A 21,749-nucleotide genomic window follows, 5' to 3' on the forward strand; every position below is an offset into this window, starting at 1 on the left:
AACTTAGGTGGAGTGTTATATTGAATGATGGAGCTCACTTGCTCCATGAGGAACACTTTTTTAGGGCCTTGTCCTTTGCTCTTCCTCTTTTGTGTGCAAAGATCCTTCAAAATTTTTGCATGAGGTGGAATTTGCCTAATTACATCCAAGAGAGGAAGTTTGATGTTGACTTGTTTAAACACCTCTATCATGTCATGGATTTTTCCTTCTTGCCTCCCAAAAGGCGAAGTCTCTTTTAAAGCATATGGAAATGGAGCTTTTAGCTCATAAGACCTTGCAACCTGAGGAAATGATGATGAAGATTGAAAATTTCTATTTGGAACATTTTCATCCAAGGAGGTATGATTAGGATTGGAAAGGACGGGTGTCAACTTTTGGGTGTACCGGTTCATTTTCCTCACTTGGTTGTTCAACCCTATTGTCAATTTGTCTACCACTTCTCAAAGTGGTAATTGCTTGCACTTGCTCTTGCGAAAAGCACCCCGATATAGGGTTTTCTTCCACATAATATTGGGTTTTTGGATTCCTTTTGGGTTGGCTAGGTAATTTGCCCATTTCTCTCGCATTCAAAGCATTGGCTATCATCCCTATTTGAGACTCAAGCTTTGATATTGATTGAGAATGAGAATACAACAAAGTAGTGTTCATTTCCAAACTATCCAAAGCCACTAAGACCTTATCCTCAAAAGTAGAATTATTAGAAAGTGCATAAAGATGATTGAAGCTACTTTGAAAAAAATGATTCATTCTTTGATGATAAGAAGGAGAGGATGAAACAAATCCTTTTGAACCCCCATTTCTTTGATGAGGAGGGATATATTGGTTTTGAAAATTTCTTCCTTGAGAAGAATTTGAATATTCACTCCACACCGGAACATAAACATTGGGAAGAGGGTGAGCAAATGCAGCATTGACTTGTTTATAGTGTTCATCAAGCACATGTTCATGGGGACAATTGGAAGTAGAATGTAAAACACTTGAACAAGTCATACATAGCTCACAAGAATGATGAAGATTATGATTAGGAAGAGGGGATGATTGAATTGCCGGTTTTTGACTCAACAAAAATTAATCAAGTTTATGAGAAAGAGTTTTAACCTCGGCTGCAATCTCCATTGATCCTTCAATTTGACACACTTTCACATTTTTCTTCTTGTTAATAAAATCATGACTCAATTTAGAAGTGTGACATTTATGCAAAGAGTTTTCACTCATTTTTCCAAAAAGGTGCCAAACATCATCTTCATGTTTCCCAAAATATGATCCTCCACATGAGGTATCAACTATTTCCTTATGAATGTCGGATAGACTTTCATAGAAATATTGAACCACTTGCCATTTGAGAATGCCATGGTGTCGGCATTTCCTTAACAAGTCATTCAATCTTTCCCAAGACTCATGCAAAAGTTCTCCTTCCCTTTGAGAAAATTTTCGAATAGAAGTTCGCATAACATTGGTTAATGTAATACCCCTAATTTTAAAAGATAGTCTGGGTATTTATTTAATTGTGTAATTGCGATTTAATTTATTTAATTGAGAATTTGGTGATTTAATTGTGAATTGGTTGTGAATTATTTAATGACTTGGTTTCATTTTGTTTTATTTAATTGTTTTGTTTTAATTGTTGTTTAATTGGATTTATTTTATTTGACTTAATTATATCTTTCGTTAAATGTGTTTTGTTAAATTAGGTTTTTAGATGTCACGTATATAGCCGACTTAGTTAAGCATTGATTAGGTTTTCTATGGGCCAACTAAGGATTAGTGTAGGGTTTGAATTAAATTAGGGTTTTATGTAAACCTGTAAACCTATAAATATATGTAATGAGCGTCTGCCTAGCGTTTTAGAACCCTATTCACGACATATTGAAAGCAAGAAATGTATAGAGAAGTCTGGGACAAAACCAAAGGATCGCCGGAAAAGCTTAGGAGAAAGACGTTGAGACTTTTGAACCAAATCTCACAGGCAAGTTCTATAACTAACGCTATCTCTTTGGCCTGTATTCTTTGCATCCATAATTCAGTCCCAAGATGAATTAAAGTTAAATTAATTTAGTTGTACGATTATTTGTTTCAAAACAGTATATCTTCCTTTATGTGAATGCTAATCGTTTGTAAATTCTTTTTGCTTGATTCTTGTTCCAATTGAATTTGATTAATGAGCAATGAATTTAATTAACTCTAGATCACCCTAGGACTTGGTTTAATCAGTCAAAACATAATTAAAAGCGTTAGAGGTTGTAACAGAGAGGAACGGAAACAATGGAGATCACCGGAGACGAAACAAGCAATCAGGAGGAGAGGGGAAAGAAGAGGCGGCTCCATGAAAACATGGAGCCGGCTCAAAGAAGGTTGGAGGCAACTCTAACATGTTTGGAGCCTGCTCCATTATGTTTGCATATCATCAACTACGGTTTCGAGAGCAGGATGTTCCGAGAACAGCGTTTCTCACTAGATATGGATCTTATGAGTTTTGGGTGATGCCGTTCGGGTTGACTAATACACCAACGGTTTTCATGGATTAAATGACTAGAGTCTTCAGGGCTTACTTGGATCAATTTGTCATTTTCTTCATGGATGACATTTTGATTTACTCGAGGTCAGAGGATGATCATGCTAGACATCTTTGGATAGTCTTGCAGACGCTTCGTGAACACCAGTTATATGCCAAGTTCGAGAAATGTGAATTTTGGCAGCAGGAGGTGAAATTTCTGGGTCACGTGGTATCAGAAAGGGGAATAGCGGTGGATCCAGCCAAGGTATATTTATTGTTACAAGCTTCAAATCAATAATTAAAAAATATATATATGAAAACAACAATTCTATAAGTTACAAAACATTCACCACGTGTATCGCACGTGCCTTTTCCTAGTATATATATATATAATGCATTTCACGATGGTAATTCATCACATTTTTTTTTTAAATGAAGAATGAAATTTGCATTCCAAGTTTGTGCACTCATATTTCAGTTTTAAATTTAAAATTCATCATTAAAAGCTAAAAGAAAGTGTATGTACCTAGATATGAAATTGTACACAACACGTTGAGCAGAACAGAACATGCCTGATTGCTACAATTAGATAAGGGTGCACAAAAGAACCGTGGAACCGAAACCGGAACCGTGAGAACCGGAACCGAAATTCCGGTTCTCACGGTTCCGGTTCCTAAAATCAGGAATCGTTCATTTACGGTTCGGTTCCAGTTCTAGTTCCACGGTTCCAGTTCCGGAACTAGAACCGTATATATATATATATTATATTTTTTTATATAAATAATTAAGTATGCCTAATTTAGTTATTATTATAATATTTTCCAAGGGCCACTGTGTGCCCACGTAGTCCATTTTAGTCATTGACTTGAACGTCATAATTTGTAAACCACAAAAACATCTCATCTTCTCATACCAAAGACTCTCATTTTGAAGCCGCGGCGCCGCCTCTTCTTCTCATCTTTAGTATCCGATTCGTGGTTTCGGCAGCATTGATACTTGATAGCCCACAAAGTCTTAGCCGATAGCCCAAAATAAACCCCTAAAATTAGAGAGAGAAATGGTTGGCCTTTTTCCTTTTTCACGGCGGTGTAAGACCTCGAATCAGCCACATAAAAGGATCTTATTCTCCAGATGCCTCTTCCCATTCTTCTTCCTTTATCTCTTGATTGAGGTGAATTAAGGTTTGGTTATGGAGTTTGGTGTTTTGGAATGTGTTGGTGGGCATTTGTCAGTTTGGGCAGCTTTGTGGGGACTTCTAAACTGGGTTCAAGTGTTTTAGATTTTATTATATATGCTCTAATCTCTATAGTTAGCTATTAAGAGATTGTGAGGATTGGGGAGTTTATATTTCATTTAATCTTCAGCTTCTGTGTTTAAAGTCAGTGATTGTTAATTTGTTATTATGATTGCTTTGGTTCTTGATTCAAACTGCCTCACCTCCTATAGTATTTCAGTATCAGACATTCAGTTGATTACTTGATTCAGTACATGGGATGTTATATAGATGGGGAACCCGAACCGAACCACGGTTCGGTTCCGCTTCGGTTCCATACTCTCACGGTTCGGTTCCGGTTCCATTTTTCAGGAACCGTTGGGACCAGGACCGGTTTCGGTTTCGATTTCGGTTTCGGTTCCACCAGGAACCGTACAGAACCGAACCGTGTGCACCCCTACAATTAGCACCATAGCCCACTCGATTAAAAGTGGGCCCATGATTGGAGTGCACCCATAAGCCCAGACCCAAGAATTCCGTACACAATATGATTGCATGTGATAATGAGTTCTAATATAGAGCCCAAAAGTCTATCACTTTAGAAAAAAAAAAGAAAAAAAAAGAGGTAAAGTACACTAACATCCCCTGAGGTTTGCTAAAAGGATATACAGATGAAACTTAGCCTATTTTGGGACAATAACATCCTCTCTCTGAAATTCCAACTAACCAAGGCCTTAAATCTTCTGAAAAGACGAAATTACCCCTTAATATTAAAATCAAATTTATTATAAAATATCAGATATAGTAAAAAGATTCAATTACCCTCACAGCCACAAATTGAATCATCTCCCCGGATCTCCTCGCCCTCCGCCTGTCAGTTTGGCTGCACGTAGCTTCTGGCTACGCAGGAGCACGTCGGAAAAAGAGCTTCACCGCCCTTGAAAGGTCAAATCATCAAGTTCAATACACACCGCATCTTACGAGCAGGAAGCACATGCTTCCAATTATCACTCTAAAAAAGTTCAATCTAATGTTAATTTGACAGAGTATTCCCTGCATAATGAGTAATACAAACTCTGCATTTTTCACCCAATTTAGGGTCTTTTTCTTTAAGTATGAGTATGATCCAATTTCAATCTTACATGCCAATAGATTTGTTGATGGTGACTTGCTGTAGGATCAACGACATCAGTGGCGAGAGACTCGTAGTAAAAAACGGCAAACTCGCCGCTGCCAGATCCATTTTCTGAGCATCCTCCATCCGAAACGCCGCCGACAGACTCGCCTCTGTAGCCAATGCCGCTCACTCTCCATTTTGTATTCCAAGAAGAAAACCTCTTTCTCATCGAATCTTCTCTCCGAGTCAAAAACGGCAAACTCGCCACCACCAGATCCTTTTTTCCAAGCATCCTCCATTCGAAATGCCGCCAGATCCGTTTCCCGAGCATCATCTGTGCTCTCGAACACCTCCATACCATGGGCATCGTCTGTTGTGACCTCAAACCTGAGAACGACAGCCCACCCCCACCGCCCGTTGTCACGTTTGTGTGTGGATAAATAAATAAATAAATATATATATATATGTATATATGTATTTATTGTATATATATGTGTGTGTGTGTGGGTGTGTGTGTGTATTATATAAAAATAAATAAAAAATGGAAGGATGAAGGAAGAGAGAACGGAGAGAGGTGAAGGAAAGAAATTGGTTATTTAAGGTTAGAAAGGTAATTTCAACATTTAAATGGGTTAATATAAAAGTCAAAGGGTAAAAATGTCAATTCATTACCATTGGGGTGTCTTTGGTAACTGTATGAAACTTGAGGGGGTGTCATTGTTCCAAAATAGGCTAAGTTTGATCTGCGTGTCCTTTTGAAAAACCTCATGGGGTGTTAGTGTACGTCACCAAAAAAAAAAAGCCGAATGTGTCCGGCTCTTAAATTTTCTCATGTAGTGTACATTGAAGAAAAGAAAATTATTTGGAGTTAGAAAATCGAACAACTCTGACTAATTATGATGTCATTAATATTTCTAACGTCACCATGATATATGTCTTTACTCACGAATTTATTTAAATATCAAACTCTCTATCAGTCTATCATTACTATTGAACAAATTTGTTTTGGTAGCAAGACCCGCCATTAGTGCTTTTCCTGCATTGTTTTCCTCTGTGGTGGAATTGATGAAAAACAATTGCTACTATTCCGACAAAATCTTGCCAATATGAAGGTTCATGACAAAACATGCTATTCTAACTAGTTGTAAACACATCCCAATGAGTAATGAGGAGATTCACGACAAAACATGCTATTATTCTATGAAATTTCAAATTTTCTTTGTAAATTAGTTGTTTTTCTTAATATTTTATTTAATACTACTATTATTATACTATGATTATTTTTATTTTTTTAGTACTTACCTTTTATTGTTATAATTAATTGTATTGACAAATATTAAATTTGGAAACTAGAAATAATGATAGTGGTTTTGTATTAAAAAGAAAGCATATATGTGGATTCTGAATGTGACCATTAGATTTAATCTAATGGTCATTATAGAAAGTGCGGAAGAATTTTCTTGCTTTATAGGGAGGAAGAGATCACTACTATATAAATATATATTCACATAAAAGATGCTTGATTGTATATTAATCATCTGAGTGGTGAAACAGCCGGTATTACAAAGAGTGGCAACTTCACGAGCTAATCCCAACATCCGATTGTTAGGCTCTTCTATTTGATTTCTAACCTCCTCGGAGATATTGAGTAGGTTAAATTTCATCCACATGCGTTTGTAAGAGATGATGAGTATATATATATATATATATATGTATGTATGTATGTATGTATGTATATTTCATCAACAATGCTCATGAAAAAAAGTTGTTTGGTTTTTCTAGAGCACAAAGACTTATGACCTTTTTATAGAGTTCAGAGTAAATTTCAACACTCCATGTGTGAACTACTTACCCAATGAACAACACTCTCTGTGGACTCCTTACCGAATAAACCAGGTGTGAACTATGTACTTACTTTGAGAAAGAGTGGACGGGTCATCACATATTCGAGCGGGTAGAGAGTGAGATACGGGTTATTAATTTGGATGGGTATTTTAGAGTTTTGTATCCGGATTATTTGGGTTGTTTTTGTAGTGGGTTAACAGGTTTGGCGGGTTTAATTAACCTGCTTGAGTATGACCCGACCAATGCGGGTTAAATAGGGATTGTGAATTTGTGACGCATTTCTGACCGGTCCATTTTGACCCGTCCAAACCCAATGAAAATAGGCATATGTTTTTATTGTTTCCTAATAATGTATGTACAGTATTTCACGCACCACATGCATGGTACCATGCATCCAATGAAATATGCATGGCCCCACCAATAGTGAAAATTGAGGATTTGGATATAGGAGGATTTTAGATTCTTCTTGTACTTTCATATAAATCCTCAATTAAGGTTATATAATTCAAATTTCATTTAATCTACATATGATAGAGGAGTTTTAGTCACTCGCACCTCTGAGTTGAAAAACTAATTATTTTAAATAATTTCCTCTTTCTTTTTTACCGTGACTATACCTAATAACCTTCTTTTTTTTCCTTTGTTACATATATTTAACTTTATTTATTTTTCTTTATTTTTAACTATTGTTTTTTTTTTCCAGTCCTAATTGGATATATATAGCTACACCTTCTTGCTGGATTTTTTTATTGGATTTTATATAAATTAATTGAAATAATATTATAAGATTGGGTTTAAATTAAAGTAATGTTATAAAATTTGAATTTTAGTTAATATGTGAAACAAGAGAAGTATAGTTTCTCAATCTATTCACAATATGGTTAATTACTATGTATATGTGTGTGAACATAAAAAGAAAGCTAGAATTGAAAAAAAAAAAAGAAGCAATCAATTCACATAAGTTTTTTTTTTTTTATATGAATCTAGAGAAGAGAGGGGAGAAACGTTAGAAAAATAAAAAATGAACTTTTAAAATAGACCATTTTTTTTATTTAAGGCTCATAACTCTATGTAAGTGTAGTTTTCCCTAAAAACAATTGAAATAATAATAAAAAAAAAAAGAGAGAGAGAAGAAAGAATAAGGTATGTAAGAAAGGAAAGAATGTAGGTTATATATGTATACATGTACAAGTAGGATAGAAAAGAAAAAGTATATATATAAAAAGGTAATTTGGTCCTAAACGTTTAAGTTTTAAAGTTCCAAAAAATTAGGAAAAAGACATTAATTATAACTTTTATGATTAGTTTTTTAACCAATTGTAAATGGACCCTAGCACTCCTCTACATGATAATAGATTGTCGATCACCAGCTATTTTGATAATTGAATTGATTAGGGAACTCAGTAAGAAGTAAATTAATGCTCTTATTATGTTGATGACATGATATCATCAACTAATTAAATGTTGATAAATAGTCACCAATAAATTCCGTTAAATAAATATACTTTTTTTTATGTAACAAAATATAACTAATTGATAATACCAATAATACGATATTACTAGTGTAAGAAAGTCTTTCTAAAACTCAGTAAAAAAATAAAGTGCGTAAGTCCATAATCTAGAGAGAGTGAGGTTCCTAAACCAACAGTTAGTTGATGAGCACCCCAACGGCTAATTGTATTAGTCAAATTTGGGTGATTGTTACAATTGATGGGTCATTCTAAATGTACCAATTTCTTTTGGGCCATTCCAAGTGTAACAAGCTCTTTGGGTCTCTCACTCATTTGCTCATTTAAGATTCAAACACTGTCATTTATTTAATGAAGTAGAAGAGATACATTGTACCACAAGACTCTTAATTTTTTCTATACTTATACATAACACTTTTCTTTAATAATTGATCTTAATTGTGTAAAAATGAAGTTAGCCAATTATCATCCAGTTGTTATAACTATATGAAATTATAAAATCTTCCCTGATGAAAGCCTCAAGTATACATGAATATTCTTTATTCAACATGCACAAACCCGTAAAATGAGTAATGTTTTATTCATTAATTTGTCACAGATTTTGAACCTATTAAAAAGAAATATATATGTAAGCAAATCTGTAAAAATGAAAAACACATCATTGGCATTTAGCTTCATCTTTACATGACTCACCAAATAAAAAGTAAATAAAATCCTTCATCTTTGCATGATTCACCAAACCAAATCGATCTCTGTGTCTTTGAATGCATATAGACTCTAGTGCATGTACCCCCTGCCTATATAATGTGCACTTTCCTCTTTCATTTCATATGATATCACTACTGCCATATATATCTAATGCAAGACTTTTCTTTCATTCATCCATTTTCAGTTCAATTTTTCTATAAAATATATAAAGAGAGAAAATATATATAGAGAGAGATGTCTACATAAAGTTGTGGGTGTGGTGTGCTTGAGGAGGAAAATTTTTGGGTGGGGTAAAGAAATTAAATCCTTGCAAAGTCATATTTTCTATGTCATGCATCAATGATTGTTTACTATTAATCCCTATTTTCTTCCGTAAGCTATGATCTTTACTTTTGAGTGTTTTAACTTTAAAAAAATGACATTTCTTAACAATATTATACCAATACCATCACTGTGGTCATTGTCATCATCATCCACGAAGTTTTAATTTTGTTAGAACCAGGCCAATAATGCTATGTTCATACAATGCATGTTAGATTTGACCTTTAAGTACAACCTGATTTGCTCATTCATAACATGATTTACAATGAATAGTGTATTAATGGGTGCCTTGATCAATTGTACCTTATATTTCAAGGTTGCCCTCTTAACAATACAATTCAATACACTACCATTTAGACACGAAGTTAAGAATTTCAAAATTTTAGTCTAATCAAAGGTGGTTGAGGGTAAGGAAGGAAATGTATGCACCTCAAAGTTCTAATTCTTGGAGAGTACCTATGGCTATGGATGCTTAATACACCATTTCATTTCCTGTTGAGAATTGCTTTTCACATATACCAATGGATGATATGTGTCACGTTCTGTCCAATGAGGTTCTGCCACGAAGCGACATGTAAGGGCTGAGAGGACTTTGAATGGGATGAGTAGGGTGGAGTTATAGTCTTCCATATTTGACATGAAGATTATGGATTATGGTGGAGAGAGTTGGAAGATTCTGTGACATTGAAAGGCTTGTAAATATGTGTAGAGAAGATTCAAGAAGTGTAAGGAGTTTTATAGTGTTGTAATTATTTGTGTAAAGTGTTTAGAAAGTAGACATAATGTCTATATAAAGCGGTAGTCAATTTTGTTGCTTTCACCAATTTTCCACTGAGAAATTAAGTTATAAATGAAAGATAAGATGGGCAATATACTACATTAATTAAAACGGCCAAACATATATGATGTATACAAATATACGTAAGAGCTATTTTATAGAAGTATTTTCATTCTCAGCTAAAATAACTCAGCAGAAGGGCAAAAAGAATTTGGTGGGCCGCTTTTACCTTGTTTTGTCTTTTTCCTAATTATCATATTTTCATTTTGAAGTCCTGACATATCCAAATATTTGAATTTGAATAATTATTTCTATATATCAATACCATAATTTGGGTTTCCCACCATATATTCTTTTAATTTTTTATATTTCTCTAAATCCTTCTATTTCCTACTTTTTTTTTTTTTTTTTAATATTTCAGTAAAACCTTTAATTATAATAAATAAAGAGATATCAATTTCCATTTTAAATAGTAAACACATTTCTCTCTTGGGTGGAAAATGCAACTAGTTTGGTTGCCCGTTGTGTGTGAGGTCGCCTTGATCTAAGGATTTTGAATCCTCGTGTTCATTTCTGGTGCTTGATCTAACTTAGTATGAAATTTTGTACCTTAGTGATTTCTATGATATTTGATTGGAATTTCCCTTTCATTTTTCTAATATTCAAGCAAATATATTAATATGAGTAAATATGTACGAAGTTGAAGATTTAGAGATCGAGCCCAAAAAGAAAGAAGAAAATAGCATAAGGCGAAATAGACAAAGAGACGGATTTAATAAAAAGAAGAAATAGACAAAGAGACGGATTTAATAAAAAGAAAAATTAGTGAGGGTTTTAATAAAAAATAAAAAGAAAGGTCGGAAACTAGAGTTTTTTAGTGGAAATTGAAATTTTTGAAATTACCACTGGTCAAATCACATGAGGCATATTTGATTTGTATATAAATATATATACGTACAATTATTAAATATCATATGTATAAATATGCATATTTTATCACAATTTTTTTTAAATTAATGTTCATTTAATATGTTTAAATTCTTTATATTTAAATAATGCAAATGTTTTGAATAATATAATAAATTTAGTAATAGAATTGTTTTAAATAATAATATTATTAAATAAATTCAAATATAATTTAAATACAAAAAATAATTAATATAATATATCATTATTATTATTATTTTTTTTTATGGGTGACAAGCACTTTTTTGATGGCTTTTATCATTACAAGAGTCAAATGAATTCACTATTAACCGTTACCAATTTCCATTTTTTAAATTTCAATGAAAATTTTCTTGCTTGAATAAACTCATAATGACCCAATTTGGTTGAATCTTCCATTTTGTTTTCTTCCTCAATAAAGTGTTTCCACGAATTCTAATACTGCCACCACACCAAACTCCACAACCCACCAACACATGCCCGCCCCCACAACCAACACCATCCCCACCCCAAAACCACCGCCACCATCTCCACCCCAACAACCACCCTTGCGTATTCCGGCATGATCTAGCACCGATGCCACCACCATCCCTATCTCCACCCTCACAACCACCACCATTAACTTATTACCCACAATAATATTCCCTTACATATATTTATTTCAAATTTTTAGAAAGGTTAAAAATATAAATTATTTAATAATTGATTTTTTTTTTTTTTCTCCTCTCTTCCCCCAGTTTTGGGCGGATATCTTTCCCCATCTTTGCTTTCATTCCCTTCAACCAAACACGAAAGCGTTGTTCTATCATCCATTCCTCCTTAATTCTTCCCTTCAACCAAACAAAGCATAAAAGACAAAAAGATTCACAAAAAAACTAATTTAAAAAATATTTTACAGACCATTGCCAAACACAAAAAAATAAAAAATAAAGAAAATATTTTATATGAAAAGTTTTGTTTAAAAAATATTTTACAAAGAAAACATTTACGTTCAAATAACATCTAGACTTGGCTTTCAACGGGGATGATTTTGTAATTTTATGTAGTTATAAGGTATAAGATATGGGGCACCTGATGGTTAATTGCATGCAGGGCACCATTAAGATCAATTATAATAAGTATAATGAATATTTACATGAGTGTGTGTGTGTGTGTATTAGCCCATGAACAAAAGGACCAACTTGCCATAAGGCAACAAAAAAAGCCCAGTTGGAGGCCCAAAGAACTTGTTACATTTAGAATGGTTCAAAAGAAACTGGTACACCAAGTGGAACCCTACACCTGATCTTTTCTGTTGACATGGCACTAATCCATTAACGTGCCAAGACAACACCCACTCTTGAACTGAAGAGGACACGCACAAACAGGGCATCCGATGAGAATAATACTCGTATATAGTTGGTTTCCCACGGACAACCTATTCACCAGGTCCCATCCATCCTCTCTCTTTCGCTCTACTCTTTCTCTCTCTGAAATGTTAGATACACATGACATGTACTAGAGAGCTCATCAGCATGTTCTTCAAACTCGAAGCCGAAAACATCTTATAAACAATTAATAACAACTTTAAACGTAAGTCCATTCTCATCACTTCAATTTTTTATAATTCGTTTGATTTTTTGTCTATTTAGTTTGGTTAATTATCTGTTTATGTTTGATACTCTATTTATTCAAATTAATATTACACTGTAGTTCATAAGGGTTTCTAGCATCAAAACTAGGTTTTAAGAGCTAGCTCCTTTTTCACTTGATTATTATTGTTGATTATATACATGCATAGTTGTATGTGTATATATGCTTTGTTTTGTTCTGTGTAGAGCAAGGTTGTGGTCAAATTAGATGCCGATGAATATAATTCATGTAGGCCGTGGATCTCCCAAAGTTATATTGTCTGAGCCCACGGGATCGACGGCTGAGGTTTGTTATTTTTCCATCATTTTTTCTAATATTCTTGATGGAATTGACATATAATGATAGGCTAGGAATTTATGTGTAAAATACTTGTTTTGGTTTAATTTTGAAGGAGACAGAGAGTTACGGTTGTGTGATGTTGTTTGATTGGAAAGAAAGAACTTTTTAGATTGATACAATTAGAGACTTATTCAATGTGAGATTTTTTCAAAAACCAATTTTTTTTTTTTTTTTTGTGGAATTGTTGATAGTCAAAATTGGCATTTGAAAGCTAATTAGGTGATGAAAAATATAGTCAATCTAGAGATGTAATTAGATGTTTTCATCTTTAATCAGTTGTCACATTACCGGAGCTGACAAGGTTTGTGTTGGGAGTATTTAAGTGAGAAATTGAATTATGTCCCCATTCCCAATGATTAGGTCAACTTAATTATGCGTGTTTCCGCATATATTTTTAATTTGATTGTAATACTAAGTAATTGACTGCTCCCCCTTGATTTCATCTGCCAAATAATTTTTGTAAAGGAATTCTCTGCTTGTTTGAACACCATCTCATTCAACATGAATTGGTTCCAGGTGCTTCTGTATGGCGGGCAGGTTATTTCTTGGAAGAATGAACAAAGAGAACTGCTTTTTACAAGCAGCAAGGTGAATCAATTCTTTTTACCCGAGGAATTTAAATTTAATTATATTACAGTTAACAACCATTTTGACATCTAATGCCCAGATGGTTCGTTTTTTATGTGCTAGAATTCTGAAAATGCTCATTACCGGCCTTTTGATTTTGAATTACCCATGTCTTCTCCTTATGAATTTTAAGAATTGTGTTTTTTCCACTTAAGAGCTAGAAGTTGAATTTTATTTTATATAATTTGAATTTGACACAAGAGACCATTGCTTTATATGGTAGTAAAAGCACAGGCTAGCAGACCTGAGAGTACAAGTTTGGGCTGACACTCTCCAATCCCGCTCAATTAATATCTAATAGATATTATTTTGTTATTCTTGCTGTAGTTCAATTTTCACAACCTCTATTGAGGGAAAATAATGTAACTATTGCCCTCACATAAAGCTTTTAGTTTTCGTGAGTATTGTAATGAAGCTAGATTTTCCAACATTAATTAACATAATAGTAAATAGTATAATGTGATTATTCATTTTAAGATATGTATTGTGGATTGTAGAATCCTTGTTAAAATGATGCGGAACTATACTTAAAGATCTTTAGATTATACACTCTAGACTATCTAGTAAGTTAACTATTAGAAAAGGGAACATGAATCTTCACATGTATATGCATATTTTCTATTTCATGGTTTACTAATCTTTATGTTTCACTTTAGTACTACTTATCAAAAAAACATTTCTCTTTTGTATTAATTGAAACCCTAATCTAATCTTGTTTGAAGCAGCAAACCAAGTTTGCAATTGTTTACAACTGTCCTTGTTTGAGTTACTAACACTCAGCTACTACATAAGAGTTCTTGCTATGTTCCACAAGCTGTTTGGAAACCACCTAAATCCATCAGGGGAGGTATACCCATCTGCTTCCCGCAGGTTGGCTGATGACAAAATTAACAATAATATTGCTTTTGTATTCGTAGCATACATAGATATTACGTGAATATTCCAGTTTGCAAATTTTGGTTCACTGGAGCAACATGGATTTGCAAGGAATAGATTGTGGTCGCCGGACAACTGTCCTCCTTTGACTCCCGCTAATAATCAATCTTATTCTGAAGTCTACTGAAGAGTCTGAAAATTTGGCCACATAAGTATGAATTGTATGGTATTATAATGTATTATAATAATGTGCTAGTATATCATTACTTATTTAGACATTAAAAAAATATATACGGTGTTTTCTGCAGATTTGAGTTGCGGCTTCATATTTCTCTTAGTGCTGGCAAGCTCACTCTGATTCCTGTGTGAGAAATGTGGATAACAAGGACTTCTCATTCACGTTCCCACTGCATAATTACTTATCTGTTTCGAATATCAGGTTTGCCAAGTATTTACCTTCTTTTTTTCCCAACTGCAACGATTATGGTGTCATTCTGTTCTTTTTTTTTTTCTTCTCCCCGGTAAAACCTCCCTGTCATCGTGATAGTAACTGAGTTTGCAATTACCTTTGATGATGAGGTACCATGTAGCATGTACTCTGCTTTTGTTCTCAATATGGTGTGTTTTCACAATTGGCAAATTAGGATTGAACTCGGGACCTTGGGATTGCATATTAACTACCATAGAATAAGTTAAAGGTTCTATATTTTATCTAGTTTTTAGTGATTTGGAATTAAGATTTTCTTAATATTTGAACTTTCTCAACCATTTTTAAAGTTGTATTGTTTTTTGGCCTTTAGATCGATCGAGTGTATTTGAGCACACCACCAAAGATTGCAATAATAGACCACGAGAAGAAGAGAACCTTTGTACTGCGTAAAGAAGGCATGCCTGATGCAGGTTTATATTGTTATACTTGTATTAGAGCTCCGTTATTGTCACAAGCTTCATTTGTATTCCTGATGCAGGTTTACGTTGTTATACTCGTTTTAGAGCTCTTTTGTTGTCAGTCTCGATTTCTCTTTCTTGCTTGCTCATACGTGAATTTCATGTGGTGGATGTACAATTTTATGGAATCCCTGGGACAAAAAGGCCAAGGCTCTCCCAGATTTGGGCGATGAAGATTACAAAACTATGTTAATGGAAGAGCCATCAAGAGCTCACTACTGTGTCATCTAGTTATTGCAATGGGCAGCTGGACCCTCGCAATGTTCTCGGCTTTTGCTGATCTCTTGCATGAATTAAATAAATGGGGTTCTGTAATTTTAGAACAGTCTAATTTAGTGTACAACATACATGCACTTGCTCGACTGCATATAAGCATTGTTGTGTCCAGCTGAACGTAATATATAGTAATAAGCATCCAAGAGTCACAGGCTTATCAATGAGAACATCCTCGTCTTGCCTTTTGTAACAGTGAGGAACGCACGGTTGGTACCAAATGTGACTTGATCAACTGCCTCTTTGTAATTGTGACGATTGCCTCTTTATTTTTTGAATCGTAAAATTGTTGAATGGATGGTTGTCAGTTATGACAGTCCTTGTCATGACTCATGCATGAATGGGTGTTAGCTACACATAACGTATAGAAGTAGGATTGATAAAACTTGGATTTTTGTCACCTGGATCAACTACATTTTGAAACATATCTAAGTTTTGATGGGGTTTTACAAAAAAATTTACCTTTTGATTAAGGTCTTTCCCTTTCTCATTAGCTGTATATACACCTGGAATTGAAGGATGACATGAGGTGTTTACACACTATTCAATCTGTGTATTGTCATGTAGCATCCTCTATCAAATCAACTTTTAGAAATTTGGTTTGTGCTCTTTGGCCTTTTAGCTATTGGTCTTGTCTGTAACATTGTAATGGATTTACATAATAAAATGATTGTTCTGTTGTTTGTATTAGAACATTAATTTAATCATGGTGATTATTAAGGTAAATTAGGTAATAATTCTTTAGCATGTCAGATTAATGGATCTTCCTAGTTGTTTTATGCATGTTCATTGCTGGTGTTCCACCTCTTTTGTAACATATGCATGTAGATCTTCCTAGTTGTTTTATGGACGTTCATGTTGCTGGTGTTCCACCTCTTTTGTAATATATGCATGTCGATCGGCTTCTAGTTTTACAGGAGAGCTCGACTAGTTATTAATTTGAGGTTTTGTAAACAAATATTAAGCATATACAAATCATATAATTGGAGTGTTAATAGAATATTACCGAAGTCAAAGAAGCTTTAGTTTTTTGGGAAATACTAATCTATATGAGCTTTGAAAACAAAAACAATTTTTGGAGAGCTACAAAAGCATGTTTTGAATTAAACATTATTTACTTGATTTTTAGATAACTGTCGACCAAACTAATTTTCTAAGCTGTTGCTATCCATGTCTCGCATACTCGTCCGTTTTGATATAATTGAACAGTTGAATGCAAATTTTTCTTTAGCAAATGCACATGTTCAACTGTATTTCATCATTTTAACTTAATCCAAAACGTCAGTCGTCTTTGGGTTTTAAAACTTCAGTTATAGCATCCAATTTTTGCACCAAAATTCAAACAAATGCATAACATTTGCGTATTTTAAACTACAAGTGTGGTAGCAGATTTAGAATGAAGCTAACTTATGATTGCAATAAAATCTGAACATGGTTCAGACAAAGTTGGACCATTCGTAAAAAGTTGCAATTCCCCAAGGTTAAAAGTTGCAGCAATCAAATGCACCAAGAGATTTAGAGGTTATAACAGACCAAAAGTAAAGAAAGTAACATAAAAATGTTGTACAAAGTCCAGATCCAACTCTTGGTCATGCAGCAAGCAGTCTTCTATCCTTTATATTTCCAATTAATACAATGTGAAACAGTGTAGTGGTAGTAGTATTATTTTTTGAAAGTAACAAATTTTAACGGGTGGACGCTTACTCATTTACTCAAAAATTCAAGTTGTTAAGTAATATTGCATACTCATTCATTTATATCCAATCACTTTTTCATCCGAATCCGATGTTGGACAAATGACCATTGTTACACAAAGGAAGTAGGGGTGTCAAAATGGGTCACAACCTATTAACCCGACCATATCCGCCCAGTTTTTAATTGTTTTGGGTGAACCATATTTAAGGTGAGTCAAAAATGGGTTAGGTAATTTTTAACCACTTAATTTTTTACTCATCACATAATAGACATACAATACACATCTATTTTACATTGCACACACCCCATTTCTCTCTCTCTAAAATTCTCTAACTAACCATCCTCTCTCTCTCTCTCTCTCTCTCTCTCTAAGTTTGTTTTTCGTCAATCCCCTTTCTCTAAGTTTCTCTCTCTAGAAGTTTCTTCTCTTTCCTTCACTTCTCTCTCTCTCTAAAACAAATCAATAAATATTGTTGAGTTTGATAGTGTTTTTATTTTTATTTTTTATTATTATTTATTTATATAAATGTACATATAAATATGTATGTGTATCTCTGTATTTTTGTTATAAAAAATAATAATACATTATTATGATAAGAGAGATGCACATGAACTTTCACTATTTAAATTGAAAATTTTCTCTTTTTGACAAATTACGTCTATACAGAATGCCGATATATATATATAGGGCGTGATTATCGGGCCTTTTTACTTCATTTGCTTCTCTTCTATTTTAATACAAATTTTACCATATTCATGTGAGTTGAAGGTTGAAATTTCATAAAATAATATAAAAGTATATTTTTTAAAAAAAAAATATTGAAGAATATATATGTACTAAATGGATTTTTTAAACTTGTTGCTTTCAATTTTTTCTTTTTTCCCAAAGCACATCCCCTACTCTATTTTTATTTATTTGTTTTTTTCAGTTATGTAAAATCACCAAATCCCAAAATCTCTTGCTTCCAACAATTGCACTTGAAGCGTTCGTTTTCCTTACTTAACATATTTGTGAAAATGTGAGTTCTTAAAATATATCACAACTTGAAGGTTGGGAGTTCGAATGTAACGACCCTAGCTGATGCCAAAATTTTAAAAAAATTCGGCATGACCTCCCCTAAAAAGGAGACTACAACCATCTGCTCAAATAAAAAAATAAAAAAAAAAACGCAATGGCCCTTCCTGGCCTTTCAAAACACCTCCAACCTGTCCCAACACATAATAAAATTAATACACTCCAACATCCCATCCATCCGTTCATTATACCTCAACGTGGCTCATCTCATAGTGGAACATCTACATATCGTTTAATCCAAATTATCATAATTACAGTCCCAAAATATAGTGACAATAACAAGAGTTTCACGAATCTCTATAACAAATATAACAAACTAAGATTTTACAAAAATAGTAAAAAGAAGTCTTCTAATCCAAATTAGGCCTGTGGTGGAAAGTCATCCGCCACTTCTTTCCCGTTTCCTGAAAAAAATTATTAAATAATAAGGTGAGCATAAAGCTCAGTAAGTAGCACTTAAGACACGCATCTTGTGTCCTTGTGAATCAATACAAAGAATAGATCAATAGGAATGGGGATCATACAATATCGGGATAATACAACATTCCAATCAAACTCGAGTACAAATAATGCAATGCCATGAAATGCGAATGCATGTCGATGTCGCTCCCCGTTTTCACATTTAAAATCCATCTCTTTCAAACTGTTAATATAACCCGCCCTTTGGTGACCTCGCAGCGACACGAGAGGAAGATTGGTTAGTGTCCCTGACCCTTGGTAACCCCGCAGCGTCATTATGGGGCCCAGCTAGCTCAACCACGCTAGAGCGACTCCCTAGTCCCCTCTAGGCTATATTAACACTCCGGCCCTTTGGTACCCCCGCGGCGACCGGCTTTTCATAAAACCATTTCGTAAAAACTCTTTTCCCAAAATTTCCCTTTTTGTTTCAAGCAAATTCTCCCATTTCATGCAAACCCAATGGTATGTACATGTATATATATCCCATGCTTTCAATATTATGGTATTTAGAATTTTACACCACATAATTAAGCATACATCATATTTAACATCTCTAAATGAATTATCAACACATTAAACATAACAAGACAACACAAAATTTTACACCACAAAATTAAACATACATCATGTTCAACATCTCCAAATGAATTATCAAAACATTAAACACAACAAGACAACCTCTAAGCATGTTTTTCTACTCATATTCATAATCATGAATTTTCCTAAACATCATTTATATAATCATTGAAACAATTAACTTCCAAATTAAACATGCTTGTCACAACAAGAGAGATATAATTCACAATGGAGCAAGAAAAACATGGATTAAGAGTCCCTACCTCTAAATTGAACAAAACCCTTGAAATTGGGTCCTTAAATTCGAGCTCCCAAAGAGGACCAAAAGCTGGAATTTCTGGTACTAGCACGTAGAGCTCGTCGTGCTCATCGTTTTGCCTCAAACGGCACCTAAATCCGCCAAGAATTGAGAGAGAAATTAATGATTGAAGTTGAAAAAGAAAAAAGAAAAGAAAAAAAACAGGAGCAGCGAGAGAGAGATTTTAGCTGCCCGAGAGAGAAAGCAAATTGGAATTAAATGGGTCTATAATGACCCTTATAACTCAGGTGGGCCCCACAGTTGAAAAGTCATTATACTAATTATATATATAGATAAGTCAAAAACTTTACATTCTCCCCAACTTTAAAAAAGATTTCGTCCCCGAAATCAAGACATACCTGGAGAAGAAAACAACTCTGGATACTTGGAGCGAACCTCCTGTTCGAGCTCCCAAGTAGCCTCCTCGATTCCGTGGTGTCTCCAAAGGATTTTCACCATTAGTATCGTCTTGTTCCTCAACACCTTTTGTTGTGTGTCAAGGATCTGAATTGGTCCTTCCTCGTAGGAAACATCCTCATCAATGTCTACATCAACCCAACTCAAAATGTGAGATGGATCTGGCTCGTACTTCCGTAACATCGATACATGGAAAATATTGTGGACCCTATCCAACTGTGGTGGCAAAGCAAGTCTGTAGGCAACCTCTCCTACACGGTCCAAAATCTCAAATGGTCCAATGAATCGTGGAGACAACTTGCCACTTTTCCCAAATCTCATCAATCCCTTCCGTGGAGAAACCCGAAGAAAAACGTGGTCTCCCACCTCAAAGGATAACGACCGTCTCCGCTTATCCGCATAACTCTTCTGTCGACTCTGAACTGTAAGTAACCTCTGTCTTATCAACTTAATCTTCTCAGTAGTCTCGAGTACAATGTCAGGTCCTAAGGCGGCTGTCTCGCCTACCTCAGTCCAACAAACAGGAGACCTACAAGGTCTACCATACAACGCCTCAAATGGAGCCATCTGAATGCTCGCCTGATAACTGTTGTTGTAGGCAAATTCAATAAGTGGAAGGTGATCTTCCCAACTATCACCCAAGTCAAGCACACATGCCCGAAGCATATCCTCCAAAATCTGGATAGTACGCTCCGACTGACCGTCAGTCTGTGGATGGAATGCCGTACTCAGGTGCAACGCTGAGCCAAACGCTGCTTGAAGTCCTTCCCAAACCTTCGAAGTGAACTTAGCATCCCTATCTGAAACAATGGTTACTGGAACTCCATGCAACCTTACAATCTCCTTCACATAAAGAACACCAAGCTTCTCTGCATCATCTGTTGCCTTAATAGGTAAAAAGTGAGCCGTCTTAGTCAATCTGTCAATAATGACCCATATGGACCCATTGCCCCTTCGTGACCTTGGAAGACTATCACAAAATCCATAGCAATATGCTCCCATTTCCATTGCGCTACAGGTAATGGTTGCAACAAACCGGCTGGTCTCTGATGCTCGGTCTTCACCTGCTGACAGGTAAGGCATCTAGCCACAAACTGTGCAACATCTTTTTTCATCCCGTTCCACCAATACTGACGTTTCAAATTGTGATACATCTTGGTACCACCTGGATGAACTGCAAAGCGGGAAGTGTGAAACTCCCATAAGACGTCCTCACGACGAACAGTAGGAACCACCAACAAACCCCTGAACCGTAGACCCCCATCTGTATACAAAGCCCAATCTTTCACTGTCTCACCATTGGAGATCAAAGCGTGAATGGCATCTAAATCCGGGTCCTGTCTCTGTGACTCAATCACTCGTACAACAAGAGTAGGCTGAGCCATAAGACTAAACAAGAATGCCGACTCGCTGTCAACATCATCATCAAAACAATACAATCCCATCTCTGCCAAATCCTTAAGCATCTTCCACTTCCGAATAACCAGATAGGCCAAAGTTCCACGAGATTTTCGGCTTAAGGCATCTGCTACCACATTTGCCTTGCCTGGATGATACTGCAAGTCAAAATTATAATCTTCCAAGAATTCAACCCATCTTCTCTGTCTATTGTTTAAGTCCTTTTGGGAGAAAAGGTACTTGAGA

General features: G+C 34.7%; 1 long non-coding RNA gene across 6 annotated transcripts; it reads left to right on the forward strand.

Moving 5' to 3' along the window:
* The first annotated feature begins 12,084 nt into the window (after positions 1-12,084).
* On the forward strand, positions 12,085-15,879 carry LOC132315659 (uncharacterized). Of its 6 annotated transcripts, none has more exons than XR_009483756.1 (3): positions 12,111-12,807; positions 13,378-15,062; positions 15,165-15,879. It is a non-coding gene; the product is annotated as an uncharacterized LOC132315659 (long non-coding RNA). The 6 variants fall into 6 exon arrangements; XR_009483755.1 differs by having other exon boundaries at positions 12,113-12,807; positions 13,378-13,449; positions 14,673-15,879; XR_009483754.1 differs by having other exon boundaries at positions 12,114-12,807; positions 13,378-14,576; positions 14,673-15,879.
* The last annotated feature ends 5,870 nt before the right edge of the window (positions 15,880-21,749 follow it).

The sequence above is a fragment of the Cornus florida genome, unplaced genomic scaffold (genome assembly GCF_030987335.1).
Source record: "Cornus florida cultivar Cherokee Brave unplaced genomic scaffold, ASM3098733v1 CherokeeBrave_3.0.0_Hap2_Chr07, whole genome shotgun sequence".
Classification (NCBI taxonomy): domain Eukaryota; kingdom Viridiplantae; phylum Streptophyta; class Magnoliopsida; order Cornales; family Cornaceae; genus Cornus; species Cornus florida.